The following is a 20511-nucleotide window of genomic DNA, read 5'->3' on the forward strand; positions in this document are numbered from 1 at the left end:
CCACAAATCTCTTGAGAAAAGTTCTGTGATAGACTGTGTTTCCAGGACTTTTGCACGGTCATCTTGAATTCTACACCAAGGGGACCTGAGGAGTCCATTTCATCTTTTTTTGAATCTTGGCTGACCCTTTCACTTATTTACAACAATTTGTGGCAAAAGAAAATTTATATAACTTCCGAGGTTGGTTTCAAGAGCTGTGCACCTTCCGCTTTCAAGCACTTGAAGTGCTCCTTCTTTGGAAAGCAGCTGCGATGCAGTGAGAAAACTCAAGCAGCCACAAGGTTGAGTTCAAGTAGTCCTCAAGGTGGAGGAGAGCTGAAGCCACCTGTTGACAACTCAGCCAGCGTCAGCTCCTAGCCACATAATTCAGGGCATTTTTGAAGCTTCTAGTCTTGTGACATTCCCAGTTAACTGCAGTTGGGTGCATGGCCCAGTGAACACCATGCAGGGCAGCAGAACTGCCCAGCTGAGCCTTAGCCTTGCCTGAGTTGCTGATATCAGAATCACAGGCAAAAAAAAATTCTTTTCTTTTTTTTTTTTTTTAAAGCCAGTACCTTTTGGCCTAGTTTGTTATGCAGCCACAGATAACTGTAACGGCCTCTATTTGGGAATTTTTCGTGCCTTGTGAAGATGAATTCAAAGTTAAGGACAAACTCACCACTACAAACTTCCAGAGAACGAATTAGTAAAAAACGAATGCCAGATAGATAGTTTGTTTTTGATATTATGCATCGTATGTATGTATATAAATGAAAATAAGAAACTTATTTCACATGAATATATAAGAAATATAAGAAAATTAGAGAAAAATGATACTTCACCCCCATTAGTCAAGCAGAACAGCAACATAGTTTACAGTAATGTTAAAGGAAGAAAATAATTATTTTTTATGAAAGCTAAAAATATATGAAAAATGAAAAGTTCACACAATGATTGCCGTAACTACCAACCATTTTCAGTGGGTGAAAATAAAGCATTTTGAGATTTGCCTAAATTGTAATGTCTTGGTACAAAGTCATTTCTAGAAAATGCATTACAGAAAACTTTTTCCTGGGGTTATACTTTGCAATCACCAACAGTTAATGGTATTATTATATTTACTTCTTCCATATCAGAAATGTCAACATGCAGGAAAAATAAACGCTTTTTTTTTTATTTGATAATTGGTTTCATTTTTATTTAAATTGAAAGCAAACTGGATTAAGGGTGGATTGAATTGTGTTTCTGTTTAATTCACTGTCTTTTTTCACTAAACAAAACAAATGAATTTTGATTAAAGAAATATTCATAGAATGGGGAACTAGAAAAGTGTCATGCTACTGTCATTGGCAATGGGACAAATGTGTCAGAAGTGATTTAGAAATCAAGAGCCTAAAATGATTTGTTCACACCTTTTACTTGTATATTCACAAAGTGATTATAATAATATAATGTGGCAGATTTTTTTCTTAGACCTCTTACTAGGGGCTCAATAAATGGCCCAAGAAGAGTTAATATAAGCTGATTCTTGTTACTAAGGGTCGGGGGAGAGGGGTAGTATCCCTAAAGATGGAGGGGGTGAGAGAGAGTGGAGGATGTGTTTTGTTTTTATCCCTTTGCCCTCTTCCAATTATTCTGCTTGTACTCCCTTAAAACCCAAGCAGAAAGTAAAATAGCAAGAAAAACAAAAATAGTCATTCTTGCAAATTTAGATACCAGGTTCCCAGGTCCTAGAATTTACAAGATGACCTGAAGAACTTTAGTGGGTGATTTTCAGTTCTCGCAACTTTCTTTTCTTAGACATCTGACTTTGGAGCTCAATCTCCATGTGAAACTCTTCAATGAAGAAAAGCATGTATGCTATAGTGACTAGCAAGGATTTGAGTCAAGTAGTCTGTGATTTGAGTAGCAGGGCTCCCAATGCCAGTCTCATGCCTCGTAATCCCCTCCTCATTTCATAAATGTGGATCAAGCTCTCGTGAGGATTAAATGGATTTTATGTGTGTATGTGTACATGTACACAACTCTGGCACACTACTGGATATTAAGGTACAAGATGGCACCTCAGTAAGTGTCGGCTAATAACGCCATTGGTACACCAGTGAAATCTAAGACGACCAGGTTAATATCTGCTGAGAGCATTGTGAGTCTACACCCACGGTCTGCTTATGTCTGCTTGACATCTCTCTCTCTCTCTTTTCTCACCTATCCTCTCTGTTTTTGTCTATTTTATGGTCCTGAGCTCATGATTTAGAGAATAATTGACATCAAAACAGTAATATACACTTTCCTCCATGCATGCTATCTTTTGAGTTTCTTCTAAAAGCCTCTGGAGGGCATATTTCAGTACATTGCAGAGAGGGAGAAAAGAGGAATTGTGCCATGTGTTCTGTACTTATTTAAGTTGGGATGAGAGTATTTGATGTTTGTAGAAATCAAACTTAAAAGGTATTACGGGAAGAAAAGTGAAATTAAAATATATTTCTTTTTAGGGGTTGTACTACTAAATCTTAGCCTTCATTGAAGGAATCAGGTCAGCAATACAACAACACATTTCTGAAATATTGATGCCAACCAAAATCATTCTAGGCGCTGCTGAGGACGTATTAAAGATCGGAGTTACCAACTATATAACACATTAGTGGTCTTGGAAGGTTAGAATGCCCTTGGCACCTGCTGAGATTTATACTGATTGGTAATTGGAGAGAAATTCCATACAGTCAGATTAATAGTTCACATTACATCTGATATATGAGCATAACCATAAGTATTACGGTTCAGGAATTCATCTGATTTGACTCTCACGCTATTTATCTCAGGACAAAAACCAGTTATGTGGAGTCATACCTCTGTTTACTTAATTGCATTTAATTTGCTATCACATTAGTTAATATTTTAGTTTTCTATAATATTATCCATGGAAAGAAATAATAAAAATACTGAGACAATAAAACAAATTGATATTGCATAAATTGTCAATTATTTTATTGCTAACAATGCTTAAGAGGAAAACATTCTAACAGTGTTAGTTGAACACCTTATTTCATATTTTATCTCTTTGAAATTTAAAAAATTGTAGGTATTCTAATATGAAAACACCTATGTTATATTTTATGTTATATTACATTGGGACAAAAAAGTAAAAAAAGAAAGGGAGAAAGAACTTCATGAATTTCAAGGTAGTTTTTTTATTTAGTATCTGATAATGGCGTGGTGGCAAAATTTGGGGCAAGAATACAGTGTTGTCCATATATCAATTCAATCACAATAACACATGTATATCATAAATATATATATATCAACATATTAATAACGTTTTCAGCTTTCACCGATGAGCAAACTTATCTCTAATCTCTTTACGTTGTTGACCCTTCTAATTCTTTGTTTTCAGTATTTGTTACTTTTGTTGTAAAATGTGCTTTGCTTTAATTTTTTTCCCCTAAGATTGCATGTTTCGTGTTTTAAACTGAGTTCGTTTACTTTGGGATTTGTTGATTAATTTTTCCTTTTATGAACTTCATTTTCTCACCAAACAGATATTTATAATTGTTGATATACACAGGATAACATCCTCCCAGAGAAGTGGGGCCAGCTTCCTAGAGGTGGTGGTCCTTGAAATTCTTCTCATGAGATGAGTAGTAGTTTGCTAGGTAGGCATGAAATGACATCATTCTAAGCAGAAGGGACAGTATGGACAAAGGCTAGAGATGAGGGAGGGCATGACATCTTCAGAGATCAATGAAGAGCTCCATTTAGCAAAAATGTGGTCCATTTGCCAAGACTAAGTAGGCCTATATTTTTCCTGTTTTATTTTATTCAGGGAATATGATCAAATTGCTCCTACTTCCATAATTTTATTTCACCATTAGATACTCGGATTGAAGAGCTTCCTGTCTATATTACTTATAATGCTTCTTGACTTTTTTGTTGCCTTATCAGTATTTAAAGTTGACTCATCATGGTTAAAAAACAAGTCCATGTTAGAATGTGAAAATTCATTGAAAATCAATCTTCCATATTTTTATTATAATTCCTGTGTGATTTTATTGTGGTAGAAGACCATGTTTGAATAGAGTGGCTATCATCATCTTTCATCGATGTCTCTATTACTAATTCAATCTAATTTCCTGACTTCTGGTTGAAGAATTACAAAAGAAAAATCATTGAGTGTTTGAATGGGGATGAAAGAAACAATCTCATGTATTCTTTAAGTGCTGTATTTGAGAACAATCTCTTAAAGTATAACCCACCACTAACCCACTGCTGTTGAGTAGAAGCAGAAATAATCCATCTGGGGTATTCAGTATTCCCATGAACATCTTAACCACCCAGCAAGGATAATCAAGTAGGAGAGATATTATGGATAGAAAATAATGAGTTGTTCCACTTTTAGCAAAGATAGTAGTAGGAAGTAAAATTTCATGTGGAGATTTAAGTATTTTTATGTATAAGCCTGAAGTAGCTATGAAATTTAGGTTTCATAATTAATCCTTTTGATACAAGCCTAATAAAGACTTATTAAATCAAAACAGAAAATATGAGTTACCGAACAGAACACTTTTTAGTTTGTGGCCAAGTTATAAACAAGGGTTTGGCAAAAATGGCAAAAGATGCAGTTTTCACAAAATCAGTGTTGCATCCTGAATGTGATTACAAAAACAAAAACAACACAAAACAAAAAGGCCAACACAAAACTAAGCAGTATAGCCATTTCCCAAAGGCAACAGAATCAAAAGGGAACATAAAGGGACTCATGAAAAGAATCAGGCTGGAGAGATAATGCATCACAACAAGGATGGGTATCTCCAGCCCCTGGGGCCAATTCCCGTCACTGATACCTGCATGATAGAATCACCGTTGCCTATCAATATGTGTGTAGCTATAACTGAGGAGATAATAAGTAGTTTCCTATATTGAAAAGGAAACCCTGGTGGTGTAGTAGTTAAGTGCTACAGCAGATAACCAAAAGGTCAGCAGTTTGAATCCATCAGGCACTCCTTGGAAACCCTGTGGGGAGGTTCTACTCTGTCCTATAGGGTCACTATGAGTCAGAATCAACTTGATGGCAGTGGGTTTTGTTGTTTTGGGAGTTTCCTTTAAGTCTTGCATTACAAAAGATAGATTTGCTTTTGTTCTCCATTTACTGTAGATTTTTTTTTTTTCCAGTAAGTTTGGAACTTTGAGAGGAAAGAGGACATACTTAGAGTGTGTGGAAGTTAATTTTATGTAGATATTAACTGCACACGTAGATTCTTCAGGTAATCAGTGTTTTGGTTCTCTCTTGTTTTCCCATATGCTTAGGTGTAGATAAAAAAATTCTTGGAGGATTTGTTCACCCATGCTGGTATTAAATACAAATTTCTCAGGGGTAGCTTTTATTATTCTTTTCAGAGAAAACGGTCAGGAGCATGCCGGATCATTCGTGCATTAATTCCTCCTCTTCTTTGCCTTTTACTTGGCTTCTGATATTGATAAAACGCTTGAGTGGCTTATGTAACCAGAGCTACTGCTGAGCTTAGCTGTGCAAAGACACTTCAGCCTTTTGCTCCGGTGTCTGCTCTATGATTATTCTCTAATCCATCCACTATCGATGCACAATAAATGGAGAATTTATACTCCAAATGAATTATCTTAATATTACACTATTTCATCTAATATTTAAACATCAAATGTATACATATACATATTTTCTATAGAAGCCCTGGTGACGCAATGGTTAAGTGCTTGGCTGCTAACCTAAAGGTCATCTGTTCGAATCTACTCAGCCATTTCTGTGAGAGAAAAGAACTGGCAGTCTGTCCCCAGAAAGATTACAACCTAGGAAACCCTATGGGGCAGTTCTACTCTGTCTTACAGGGCTGCTATGAGTCGGAATTGACTCAACGGCACACAACAACAATATATAAAACTGAAACAAACAACTAAATCACTTTCCCTCAACTCGATTCCCATTCATGGTGGCGCCATGTGTGTCAAAAGAGACTTTTGCTCTGCAGGGTTTTCAATGGTTGATTTTTAGGAAGTAGATCTCCATGCCTCTTTTCTGAAGAGCCTGTGGGTAGACTTGAACCACCTACCTTTCTGTTAGCCCCTGAACACGTTAATCATTTGCACCACCCAGGGGTGTATATAGAAATATGTACACTTGCTTCATTAGGAGTCTTGGTTGGATTTTTCCATTCACCTCTTCTTAACTCATTTGGGGAAATAACAATTATGTATTTCTTAGAGTTGCCGTAACAGTGTACCACAAGCTGACATTTATTGTCTCTCAGTTCTTGAGGTCAGAAGTTCAAAATCAAGGCATTGTCAGGGATGTATTTTCTCTGAAGGCTCTAGGAGGAAATATGTCCCTTACCTTTCGTTTAGATTTTGGTGTTGCCAACAATCTTTGGAATTCCTTGGCCATCAATTACAGGTGACTCCCATCACATGGCACTCTTTCGGCATCTCTGTCTCAGTATCTCCTCTTTTCTTCTTATAAGGATACGAGTCATATTGGATTAAGGGCTGACACCCTGCTCCAATGTGACTTCATCTTAAAAATGAATTAAATCTGCAACAACCGTATTTTCTGAATAAGGTCACACTCCGAGGTTCCAGGAACAATAGGGATTTGTGGGAATACTATTCAACTAATAGGAGCTCTGGTAGCACAGTTGTTAAGAGCTTAGCTACTAACCAAAAGGTCGGCATTTTGAATCCACCAGCTGCTCCTTGGAAGTCCTATGGGACAGTTCTACTCTGTCCTATAGGGTTGCTATGAGTCAGAATTGACTGTATGGTAACGGGTTCGGCTTTGGTTTTTGGGATTCCACTAACTTCAAAAATAACTAATTCTTGTCGTGTCCTTAAGATGTACAAGACACCCCTTTAATTACTTTACCTTAATCAAGTCATTTAATAGTAATAAATTAATAGCAGTGGCAATCCTTTGTGATAGATCACATTATCATCCTCATTTTGCAGATGATAAAATTGAGACAGACCTGTTAAGTAATTTTCCAGAGATCTGATAGTCAGGAAGGGGTAGATTTTAGTTTCAAACCCAGAGCCTTGAACTTAATCATTCTTGAGTGGTGACCCTTTTGAATCATTTCAACTACAAAAGAGAGAATTTTTCTTTTTTTGCTTCATAGGTCATTACAAGGATAAAATCTCATAACCCTGGCAATCTAGTCCAGGGGCTAAATTAGTCCATAAAGAGTCTTTAAACCTGTAGCTCATTTCAAAAAGACATTCTCTTCTATTACAAATTACATGTTCTTTTTTCCAGGCTGAAGCAGCTTTCAGCTATGGCACAAAGATTACTTGAAGTATAAGGGCTGGCTTTCACTTGGACTTTTCCTTGCTCTTTATGTGCCCAAAGGGCACAACTCTCAATAGTAGTCTTGCATATGTCATTCCCTGTAATTGAATAGCCATCAGGTCCCAGAAGCAAAAACTAGATTTATTTTCTATGTCATAGAAACTTCTTCATGATGTGGTCCCTGCCTACTTTCCTCCCATACCAGCTTTCCTTTTTCAGTCTTCATTCAACCCATGCCAGATGACTGTGATTTCCACATTTGGGGTTCTTCCATTTCTGTGATCTTCAGTGATGGTGGCATCTTCTGTCTAGGAACTCAGGAAGACCTCCCCTAACTCTTATGCCTAACCAACTAGGACTGGTTTTTCGAATATCATATCATCATCTCAGATACCTTTTTTCTGACATTCTAATCCTGCCCAAGGCAGGGTCTTCTTTCATATTTCCCTAACATCTTATTCTTGTCTTTATTATAACACATCTCATGTTGTTTTCTAATTGTTTTCACATCTGTTTCTCCTTTTAGTTTCTGAGTTTTGGGTGGCAGGAGATCTTTCTTACTTATCTCCGTATCTTCAGCACCCAGAACTTCCCACACTCACTAAAAAAAAAAAAAAGTGCTTAATAAATGATGGTTTTATTGAAGTAGAATCTTGGAACTAATGATAAAAAACAGCATAATTTCTTCTCATCATTAAAATAAAGATAAAAAATTAATAACAAATATAAGAGTGTGAATATTGTTAGGGTTTACTTCCTCTACTATATTTAGTATGGTAACTCGTATTTGGTTCTATGCTGCTTTGCTGGGAGTATTTCAATTTTTTCCAACTGTCCTATTTCACTCTGCATATCTGAATAGGATCATTTCCTCAGTAATTGGAACTTTCAACAACTGTAGTAATTTAAGTTTCTATCATTTGCAGGCTGCTTAGAATTTTGATTCACAATAGGAACAGCCCCATACAATGGATCAGGATGACAGAATTGAATTAGTGCTTTCAATTCTGATTTGATTTGATTGCCCAGGGTAAAGAAAGAAAGGTAATTGTAGGACCCATAAGGCGTATCATGAAAATGGCACTTAACTGGTCCAAAGATAGGTTTTCTTTGGATGATATCTACATTTCTTCATGGAGCAGCGTGGATGAAAATCCTCCAGAGTAAAATTATCTTATGCAAATGTAATATGTTTTCCAATTTGTCCAACAAAGAAAACACAGTTGGTACTTGTATGTTTCCTTTCATTGTAGTTACAGCCTACTATAAAAATATTCATATTGTTTTTCTCCTACTGCAATGTATACTCTGTGTGAAACAAGGATCCATGCACCACTCATTTTCATTTATCTTTTACATCTAACATAGCATTTTTGCTCCTAAAAGAAATATGCTCAATATAATAACATAAAAAACAATACGTATTGGTCAATTCTTGTATACTTCATATTACCCAGGAAAATGCCACAATCAATTGACTACACTATGCAGGGACAACGATCCTAATCTTTAAACATTTTACAATAGGCACGAAAATGATTAAATTCATGTTCAGTTTTCAGCTCTGAGGATGCTGTTCATGTTTCCAGTGCTCACTCAACATCTTCAAAAATGAAGGTTTGAAAATTCTGCCTTTCATTATGTTATGTTCATATAAATAAGATTTCTTTAGTCTTGAAAATATTTCCAATGTGCTTGGTGTTTAGGCAATGTACGTGTTTAATGTAAATTGACCTAACGATACCAAGATGAACAAACAGGCCAACCAATTGAAAGATGTGCTTAGCAAAATCATTTTCTATAAAATTGCATATAAACTTTTTAGAACGTAGTTCGTGTGCAGTAAGAGATCATGCTTGGATTTGGTACTGATATAACCTACTGAATTACCCCCCATACCTTGAACATTCATAATATTTGGCTCATGTTTGTTATTTTAAAATGGTTCTATCCTGAGCAATAGAACTATTTCACAATAGTTTTAGCTGTCTTTTTCAACAGAAATCGTCAGCATCAATCAGTCTTCATGTTAGTGTTATTGCAATGATATTCATTCTTTCATGAATGCTAGATGGTAGATACAAGGAAATGATGAGTGTGAAGAAGAGGCTGGATGGTTTTGAAATGTTTTGGTATGTCATCATCTTATCAGTACCAAATATAAAAATAATTTAAAAAGAGGAAACATAAATTTTCATCTCAGTTTATATTTTATTAGTGACAGAGAAAAACAGGATGCAATAAACACTATGTTTTAAAAGTACATTCATGTGTGCACAGAGTTTAAACCTTAGAACATAAGAATAATAATCATAAACAGCCATTTAAAGATGTGCCAATTTATACCACATTTGAATATTATGTCAAATTTGCTTAATTAATTTTAGAGCTTGTTAATGGTTTTAAAGTGTACCTAAACTTTTAGAAGAATTTCTAGTACAACTCCTATCAAATTATAAGTAATTATAGTAGTTGAGATCAGAGGGAGAGTTATTAACAACATTTTTTATGATAAATATAAAATGTTGTACCTCATGTGTATGTTTTAGAAATAGCATTCTGTTTTTTAAATATAATCTTGTCTGCTCAGATTTAGTAGAAACATTGATGCTATGAATAAAAGAGTACCCTGATTAAGGAAACTTGTATGAACTAGGAGAGTTATCAACGCTCAACGATGAGTTAAAATGGAAGAATATGAATTGCTTGGGAAATATATCTACTCTGCTGTTTCTGGAAGAATGCAATCAGAGAAATGACAGAAAATAAGATTGGTTAGATGGCAAGAGATGAGATAATCAAGCCAATTTTATAATCTAATAATATTGTATCTTGAAGGAAATGAAATTTCTCAAGAGTTCTAAGAAATTATTTAGAAATAAACAAACACTATGTAGTTGATTCGGGCATTAATGAGAAACTAAGGAAGACGAGGAAAAGGTGTATCACGTATTTGATGGTTTTGTGTTTACTATGAGAGAAAAGATAGAATGGTTTACACAATAAGTTCATTATTTTATCTGTGTATTTCTTTACATAAATAGCCTTATTGAAAATATTGAGATCAGTTTTATAAATAATGTATAATGTCACAAAAAAAAAAACTTAGGTCTTCTAGGTTCTAGAACATCCGTTTTCTGTATGTTTCTCTAAAATGACTTCAGATTTTTTTATGCCACTTTTAATTTTAGTTTTAACTTTGATAAAATATATTGGTAGAATATAGATACAGACATCAATATAGAAACAGATGTAGATATAGACATGAAATTTGAGGTCCAGAAATCAAAATTAGGTGTAATAAATTTAAGACAATAAATTAGTTTTAAAGGATTAATTTTGAGACATACATAAAGAGAACAAGTTTGTAATAATTTACTTTATGATAAAGGATCAATTCCTAAATACCAGAAGAAAAAGGTAAAATTTGTTACCATATGTATGATAGATATTGTGCCATACGTACAAGATTTTGGTTTCGTTGATTTTCTCTATTGTATTTCTGTATTCAGTTCTTGATTTCAGCTTTCCTCTATTATTCTCTTCTATTTTTTTTTTAGGTTTAACTTACTCCACTTCCTTTAATTTCTTAAGATGAACACATAACTTATTGATTTTAAGTCTTTTCTAATATGTCTATTCAATTGTATCTATTTCCTGCTCAGCACTGTTTTAAGTGTATTATACAAAATTTGATACATTTTCATTTTCTTTAAGATTTTTTTTAATTGGCCTTGAGACTTCATCTTTGACATTTGTGTTATTTAGAAGCATATTTGTCATTGTTGTTAGGTGCTGTTGAGTCAATTCTGACTCATAGCCACCCTGTGTACAACAGAAGGAAACATCGCCTTGTCTGTGTCATCCTCACAATTGTTGCTATGCTTGTGTCCATTGTGTAGCCACTGTGTCAATCCTTCTCATTGCAGGTCTTCCTCTTTTTTACTGACCCTCTACTTTAGTGTGCAAATATTTGGCAATTTTCCAGTTATTTTTTCTGTGATTGATTTATAGTTTAATTCTATCATGGTCTGAGAATACACTTTGTGTGATTTCTATTGTTAAAAACTTGCTTACGTTTGTTTTATGGTCCAGAATATGGTTTCTTTGAGGAATGCCCATATGTACTTGAGAAGAATATCAATTTTGCTATAGTTGGATGGAATTTGCTCTGAATGTCAGTTAGGTCAAGTTGGTTGAGATGATTGAGTCATCTGTATTCTTACTGATTCTGTCCCTCTGTTTACATAAATCACTGAAGAAAAGTGTTGAAATCTTTAGTGATAATTGTGGGTTTGTCTATTCTTTCACTTCTATGAGTTTTGCCTAATGTATTTTGGATTTCTGTCTTTCAGCCCACACACATTTAGGATTATTATGTCTTTTTGAATAACTGACCTATTTACAAAAGTTAATTCCCCTCTTAATCTCTGAAACTTTCCCTTGTTGTAAAGTCTATGTTGTCTAAAACTAATATAGTGACTTCAGCTTCCTTTTCGTTAGTAAGACAGGGTATATCTTCTCCCATCCTTTTACTCTGACTCAGTCTAAAGTTTTGTATTTAATTTTCAGTTTTAAAATGGATTTTCTTGTAAACAGCATATGTTTTTGTATTTTTTTTTCTTTTTAATTTAAACTTACAGTCTTTGTGCTTTAACTGGAGTGATAGGCCATTTATATTTAATATAATTATTGCCATGTTTGGATTAAATTCTATCTTCTTACTAGCTGTTTTGTATTTGTTTCAGTTTTTTTCCTTTATTCTGCTTTCCTTGTATTTAAGAATTGTATGTAATCTCTTTTAACTTCTCTATTGACTTATTTTTCATACTTCTTAAAAAAATAAAAGCAATTTTTCATTGGTTTCCCTAGGGTTTGAATGTACATTTTTAAGTAATCTGAGTCTAAATTTTAAAATTATTATACAGCTCACAAGCAGTGGAAGGAACTTTTAACAGTGTATTCCCAGTTTCTCTCCCCCCTGCCTTGTGTCATTTTTTTATATACACAATAAAAAAAAAAAAAAACTTTGATACAAGTTTTGCTTTAAAGAGCCAATTATCTTTTAGATCAATTTTTAAATAATAAGAAAAAAGTTATTGTATCTTTATTCCATTTTTGGCATGCTAGTAGGCCAAACTTTCTGACTACATCATCTTTTTGATGCTTGAAGAATTTCCATTAGCATTTCTTGTAGAGTAGATTTCCGAAAAATGAATTCTGTTTCTATTTATTTATTTATTTTTGTGGCTGTGATATATGCAATGTCTTCATAGAATTGAGGGTTAAGAGTTTTGTTTTCCTTTCAACACTTTACATATTTCATTCCTTTGACTTCTCACTGGTGTGGTTTCTGACAAGAAATCTTTTCTAACTCCTATCCTTATTCCAAAGTAGGTAATGTGATTTTTTTCTCTGACTAGGTTTAAGATTTTCTCTTTGTCTTTGGTTTTCTGCAATTTGATGCTTAAGTGTGCCTGGCATTTTTGTTTTCTTTTCTTTTGTTTAGGCATTTCTTCAGTTTAGTGTTCTTCGAGATCCATAAGACTCTCTCAGTATTTTGGAAAATTCTCAGCCATTATTTTTCCCAATATATTTTCTGCACTGTCCTCTTTTTTTCCCTTTGAGTTTCCAATATGTTAGAATCTTTGATATTATCCCATAGCTTTGAATTCCTTCTTTATCTTTTCTTCACTCTGTTTTTATCTTTACATCTCAGTCTGGATAACTCCTATTCACCTATCTTCAACTCTGCTTATTTCCTGGAGCATGTTTAGTTTACTCATGAGCCAGTCAAAGGCATTGTCCGTCTCTGTCAATTTTTTTATTATTATTATAACATTTCCATTTGATTCTTCCTTATGCTTTTTTTATTAACTGGAATTACTTCCCTGATCTTGCATTTGTCTGTATTTTCCATTAGAGTCCTTAACATATTGTTAAAATTAAAAAAAAAAAAAAAACAAACCCAGTGTCGTTGAGTCAATGCTGACTCATAGGGACCCTATAAGAGAGAGTGGAACTGCCCGATATGGTTTTCAAGGAGTGGCTGATGGATTTGGACTGCCAACCTTTTGGTTAACAGTGAAGTTCTTAACCACTGTGCCACCAGGGCTCAAATATATTATTATAAGTAATACAAATTTCTCATTTGGTGATTTTAACATCTGTGTCATAGCTAAATCTGATTTGGATTATTACTGTGTTTCTTCAAGCTGTTTTTATTTTTTTTCTTACCTCTTTTTTATAGTCCCAATTTTTTTTTTGTTGAAAGATTGGTATGTTGTATAAATTGTACACAAGAAGGCGTTTGTGTGTGTGTGTGTGTGTGCGTGCGTGTGCGTGGCATTGAACTATGTTTGCTTTTCCTAGGTCTTTGGTATCAGTTTTGTGTTAATTTAGTCAGAAGTTGGACTGGGCTTGAAGAGTGTTCCCCATTTGAATTCAGGTCTTCGTCTTTGGCTTTGGATCTTTCCTATATCCTACTTCCAGAAAAGAAAAAAAAATGTCTCTTGAAGCCTTCTCAGCTGTATTTCAATGCTATTTTTACTCAATACTTTTTACTGTGTTGATGAAGGATGGTATATATTGTGTTTTCTCTGATATTCTGAATAAGCTTCAGTCATAGGTAGGGGACTGTAAAACTGGATTTTGGAGGTGTAGTCTTCACATACTTTCCTGCTCCCCTTCCTTATATACAAGTATTTCTACCCCAGAGGTAGAGCTTTTTTTTTTTCCCCCTGCCCCTTCCTCCCAGCTGTAATATACATATATTTTTTTAATGAGTGCCCTCAGGTTACAGACTTTTTTCTGTCCGTTTTCCTAGATACTAATGCATTTATTTCGTAGGGGAGATAGGGAAGATTGGTTTGTGTAGGTTTAATCTGTGACTGTCCTTACCGTCCCCAACCAGCACCATGGGGGAAGCTTTCTCAGGAATTCTCTGTAGACATAAGCACCTCCTGATATTGTTAGAAGAAAACCTCGCAAAAAGGTATGAACCGCCGATATTGATGGCCCCCAGGGGCTTCAATTCTCATGCTAGCTTACATTTGTTTTTAGTTAGTTAAAAAAAATTAGCTCAATATTCTTATTAGCTTAAATGATATTTGGAGGATTCTCAGGCATCCATATTTTCTAGTCCTGTTTCTTTTTATGTTTGCCTGTTTCTCTGCAGATATTGCATAATAGTTTACCCTACAACTTCAGGTCTTTAAGGGTTTTTAGGAAAGTGTTTAATGTAAAATTTCTCCAGCTTTTTTTTTTTTATGTTTTAAAGTGGGGAATGATGTTCTTTTCAGCTCTGTATGTCTGAGAGGGAAAACCAGGAGCTCCTGAATAATTACATTTTATTTTTTGTGTGTGAGATCTTCAGATGAATGACAATTTTTATAAACAGGCATTTGTATATATGCTATCGAACATAGGGTTCACTGTATAACACCTTTATGAAGATCTCCAATAATCTTATTAGCCAGAATATTTTTAAGCTCCCAGAACAACTGGAATGCTAAGTTTTCCTACCATTTGCTTTGAAAAGCATAGATGTCACCTTGAAGACTAAGGTGCATCTGACCCAAGCTATGGTGTTTTCAATCGCCTCATATGTATATGAAAGCTGAACGATGAATAAGTAAGGCTGAAGAAGAATTGATGCCTTTGAATAGTGGAGTTGGAGAAGAGTATTAAATATACAATGGACTGGCAAAAGAAAGAAAACAAATCTGTCTTGGAAGAAATACAACCAGAATGCTTCTTAGAAGCAAACATGGCGAGACTACATCTCACATACTTTGGTCATGTTATCAGGAGGGATCAGACCCTGGAGAAGGACATGATGCTTGGTGAAGTAGAGGGTCAGAGAGGAAAAGGAAGATCCTCCATGAGATGGATTGACGCAAGTGACTGCAACTGTGGACTCAAGCATAACAACAATTGTGAGGACCACAGGACCAGGCAGTGTTTTGTTTTACTTGATACAAATCTAAAAGTCAAAGTTGTGTTTCACCCCGTCCCCATGCAGATCACTATAATTTGCATTGTTAGTCTTATTCTTGGCATTGCTTTGTCCCATCCATGTTTTTATTTCTTTTGTTGCCTTATTTTTATATCATTCTATTTTATTTTCATGCATGAGTTTTCATGAACCATCTGAAAATCTTTCTAAAATTTCACTGGATTTAAACACACAAACAAATACACATTTTAAAAATGAAGCAAGAAAACAAAGAAAGAGGAAAAGGAAAAAGAGATGTAGCTAAGGCAAGCATAAGAAACACAGTTTAAAAGTATGTTGCAGAAAATTATTATAATAAAAATAAATTATTTGGTTTCAAAAAAGAGAGTCAACATAAATTGCAATTTTGGCAGAAATTTGAAAAAAAAAAAAAGAAAAAAAAAACACCTGGAAGAGGAGAAAGGTAATAAAAACTGTATACTTTTATTGATGATTTGAATTTAAAAAGTCAAAATTTAACACAATTTTCAGAAATTTAGTGTTATGTTTCAGTCTTCTGACAAAAATGTAATAATAGTAAAGCCTGAGGATCCTGTACTTAGTAGACTTTGAGATCAATACTAACAGAATACTGAGGATAATAGAAAGTGGTGTTAGACATTGGTGGGGGAACTGACTGGGAGCCACAAAACTTCTATTATTATTCGTTATCTGTCACTCGTGTCATAACCTTGGTTAAGTTAATTGATGTTTTTGAGCTTTGTTTTCCTTCTCTATGAAATGAAAAATTTAGGTCTGATTATCTTTAAGTTTTAAAAACCTATACCTATGACTTTAAATGTAGGTTAGGGCAGGTTGTGTTGGGCATTTAATGCCAAGCAAAAGACTTTAAGCTTGATCTTCTAGAAAATTGAAAATCATTGACGGTGTCTGAGAAACTGATGTGAAGCATTCAAAGCAGGGGTTATCTTGGAAGGAGGATGGATAGAGTATGGTAAAACTGTTCCCAAAGAGTGGAAATGATGGCTTGGGCCAGAGAGCTGGTATCATGGTAATGTAAAGAGCAGATAAAGAAACACCACTGGATGACACCAATCTCTCAATTACATTAAAGCTAATGAGAAGACATGTGAAATTTAATGACAGAGGAAGGCTAGGATATCCAGCACTACGTGTCCTAGGGTGAAACACAACTTTGACTCTTAGATTTGTATCAAGTAAAACAAAACACTGCCTGGTCCTGTGGTCCTCGCAATTGTTGTTACACTTGAGCCCATAGTTGCAGTCACTTGCGTCATTCCATCTCATGGAGGATCTTCCTTTTCCTCTCTGACCCTCTACTTCACCAAGCATCATGTCCTTCTCCAGGGACTGATCCCTCCTGATAACATGTCCAAAGTATGTGAGATGTAGTCTCACCATCTTTGCTTCTTACACACCTTTGGCGTACTTAACCTTTGTCTCTGCCTATATCTTTTCAATATGTTTATACGATTAAATTCCAGAAGTGTTCTGACCATACCATTGAATTAATAGAGACATTTATCTATTTATCATCTACTTATTTATCTCAGTTTTCTAGAGTGATTATAGCCTTCAGTTGTCTGACTTTTGGTACCACTGAGATATTATATGAGTCAGCTGGTTTCTAGGAGGGATGGTCAAGGCTGTTTTCTACACTGCTGTCTCTCTCAGACAGTATGCTATCACCCTACAATAACATTTGCACATTCCAGGTTCTACTATCTCCACCCCCTGATTTGCTGGGGACAAACCTGATTTACCCCTGTTTTCTCAGTGTACTTTCACAAATGTTTGGAGTTTGATGATAAGGTATTTAGACACCTTGTTTTGGAACAATTTAGTGCTTGCTAGCTTTAATTGAGCATGTTTCTGTTCTGTGGATTTATGACACTCCATTGCTTTATGACTCCATGATTGACAGCTGCCAGCCTAGATGTTGGGAAAATTATCTTCAGGATACTAAGGGCTCTGTTGTTCAGGCAGATAATGAGAAGTAACACATTTGTCTTCCTTCAAACTCTCACTTCCCCTACTACACACGCGCACATATACACACTCACACGCACATACGTGCACGCATGCACACACATGCATAACAATAAAAATTGGGTTTTTCCAAACAGCTGATGTTAAATACAGAGTATGGTAGGTAGAATAATGACCATACAAAGATGTTCACACCCTAATCCTGGAACTTCTGAATATATTGTTTTACACGGCCAGGGAAGATTAAATTTCAGATGTAATTAAGGTTGCTTATCAGCAGACCTTGAGATGGAAAGATTACTCATTAGACACAATGTACTCAATGTAATGAAGGATCCTTTATAAGTGAAAAAGAGAGAGGAAAGACAGGTCAGACTGATGTGATGGGATCAGGATCCAAACTACTATTGCTATGAGTTGGAATTGTCCCAACGGCAATGGGATTGCTAGCTTAAAAGAGGGAGGAGGAGGGCCATGAGCCAAGAAATGTGTGAGACTTCTAAGAAACTGGAAAAGGTAAAGGCGATGCATACTTTCCTGGAGCCCCCAGAAAGGAACACAACCCCACCAACACCATGGAGCCCATGGAGACTCAGTTTGGACTTTTGATCTCAAGAACTCCAAGTAAATAAATTGTGTTGTTTAAGCCACTGAGTTCGTGGTAATTCGTTACAGCAGCAATAGGAAACTAATACACAGAGATATGAAGAATTACCCCGAGTTTTCACATAGTGCTAATGATACCATCACTTATGTTGTTCAGCACATTTCATACAAAAAAAAAAAAAAAAGATTCACAATAAGCTCCTCTCTGAGCTCAGGGACAGGAGGAAGCTTGTTTCTTTTAATAGGCTGGTTTGTGTTCTCTTGGTAGATGATAAGATCAATATATGTCATGTCTCCTATTTGCCCCAGAATCTAGGAAAGCAAGAACTACATTTTATAGTTACTATTACTACATTTTGTAATCTTTATTTCTTACTGTGAGTTTTCTGTTTCTAATGTTTACATTCGGCATTTCCAATCCATCAGCTGCTCCTTGGAAATCCTATAGGGGCACTTCTACTCTGTCCTATAGTGTCGCTATGAGTCAAAATCAATTCCAGGTAGTGGGTTTCTTGGTAATGTTTACACTCAGGATTAATCTTTCACTTTGGATAATGGATCAGGAGTGACCATATTTTTTATAATTACTGTAGGCATCTTTGAGTCCCTTTGTGAAAGGAAAGGATATGTTAAGACACAGTTTTATTCCAACTAATTGGGTATAGATCATCTGTTCCTACAAGAGAACCAGAAATACTGGTCTTGCCCAGCACACTGACTTTAGAGTTGGTTATATTTTTACATTAACATAGTAATTAAAATTGAAGAAAATGGAGAAAGGAATGAATGAGGTAATAAACATTTTCTAATTCGATTTTTCTTTGCCTTTTCTTATAGATCGGATCTGTATATTAAGTGATAGAGTCAGGTGAAACTAGCTGAACCATAATTGTTAGTGAACTAATCAGTCACGGTTTATTATTTTCTCCCTGGAGTTTAATTAGAGCAATAGTTCACAGTAGGAAGGACATAGAAACATGTCTCTTGCAACCATTTGTATGAACATCCTCTAAGTATAGAATGTTGCTGGTAACTGATATTTTTAAATATTTATATATTTTTTTCTCAAATCTGCCATGGAATTACTTGTATTAATTGAGTACTAGCTATATCATTTTACATGGAGTATAATTTGAGAATAAAAAGAATTTTTATTTTCTTGTAATCACGTGAGGGTGGGTGGCCAAGACCCTAGAGAACACTGTAGAATTGGATGGTACAGCTTGCTACAAACAAGTGTACTAGACACTAGTAAATAGAACGCTCAAGTTCACCTAGAGTCACAGTAAACATTTCCTAGAACAACTGACATGTAAATTAGGTTATTTTCTTGGTTAAGTACAGTATTAAGAAATGTAATCCCAAAGCATAAGCAAATGTGTACAGGTAGACAACACACATACTAGCAGTTTGGTTTCAGAAATTTTATACTGGAAAATACTAATGACCGAAAACAAGTCAAAAAGGACCCACAGTTTATATAGAAACAATCCTCAGAAGAATTCTCACTCTTTGAAAATGGAGTTCTTTTTTAACTGCTATCATCCCCAGCTTTGGTCTTTGCTCTTTAAAAAATAAAAATAAATACATACAGCAAATAATTCAAACTGCATTGAAACATTCACGGCAATAAATGTAAGCGTTGTGTTATTTTCTTTTTTAAACTAACAACTTTCGAAAGAAGGGATAAAGTGTAAGCATAGTTTATGAAACCTGTGAGAGCTGGAACGCGATGGGAAGGCCTTGTTTTTCTGAGTCTCATGAGTTTTCCGCCTTTGACAGGTTTCAGTCTTACCACTTTTCTCTCTCTGTCTGTTAGTGGAAGAGATTGAGTTTTCCTTCTCTGACACAAATTCTGGCTTTTGCAGATTTTACTCTAATGGCCACCATGGCAGATTACTATCGAAGCCAGCTTCAATCTGTACTTTATGTTAGTTGAAATAAATCTTGAGACCTAAGACTGAATCAAGAGAGTAAAAATATACCTCAGGCACATTTTACACATACTGTGGAATACCTACTTCGTTAATTAATTGTGTGAGGCATTTGAAGGAAGAAACTATGATTTTTATCTGTACAGGAACGTTATTACATTTGGAATTAAGTATTTTCAAATATGGATGTTTTTATTAATTCACCACATAGCTATTGATCACCTTTAATAAAGGAACCCTGGTAGTATAACCATTTAGGCACTCGGCTGCTAACCTGGTGATCTGCTCCTGAAAAGAATAAAAAAAAATACAGCCTAGGAAACCCTAGGGGGCTGACCTGCTCTCTTGCATAGGGCTGCTGTGAGCTGCAATCAACTCAAAGACACCTAACAATAACAACACACTTTAATAAACAAAAAACAAATGAAGGCCATGTATGTTTCATTGCCTTAATTGTCAAAGTGTCAGATCAGAGAGCATAGATATTTATTTTTATTTTAGCTCCAGACCATGGCAAAATTGTTTGGTGTATTATGCCAAAAACAAACAAACACACGGCCTTCGAAGTGATTTCAACTAGTAGCAACCCCATAGAACAGAGTAGACCTGCCCTACGGGGTTTCCAAGGCTGTAATCTTTATGGAAGCAGGTTGCTACATCTTTCTTCCTCAGAGCAGCTGGTGGGTTGCTGTCGCCGAACTGTCAGTTAACAGCAG

This window comes from Loxodonta africana, chromosome 23 (assembly GCF_030014295.1).
Source record: "Loxodonta africana isolate mLoxAfr1 chromosome 23, mLoxAfr1.hap2, whole genome shotgun sequence".
Taxonomy (NCBI): Eukaryota; Metazoa; Chordata; class Mammalia; order Proboscidea; family Elephantidae; genus Loxodonta; species Loxodonta africana.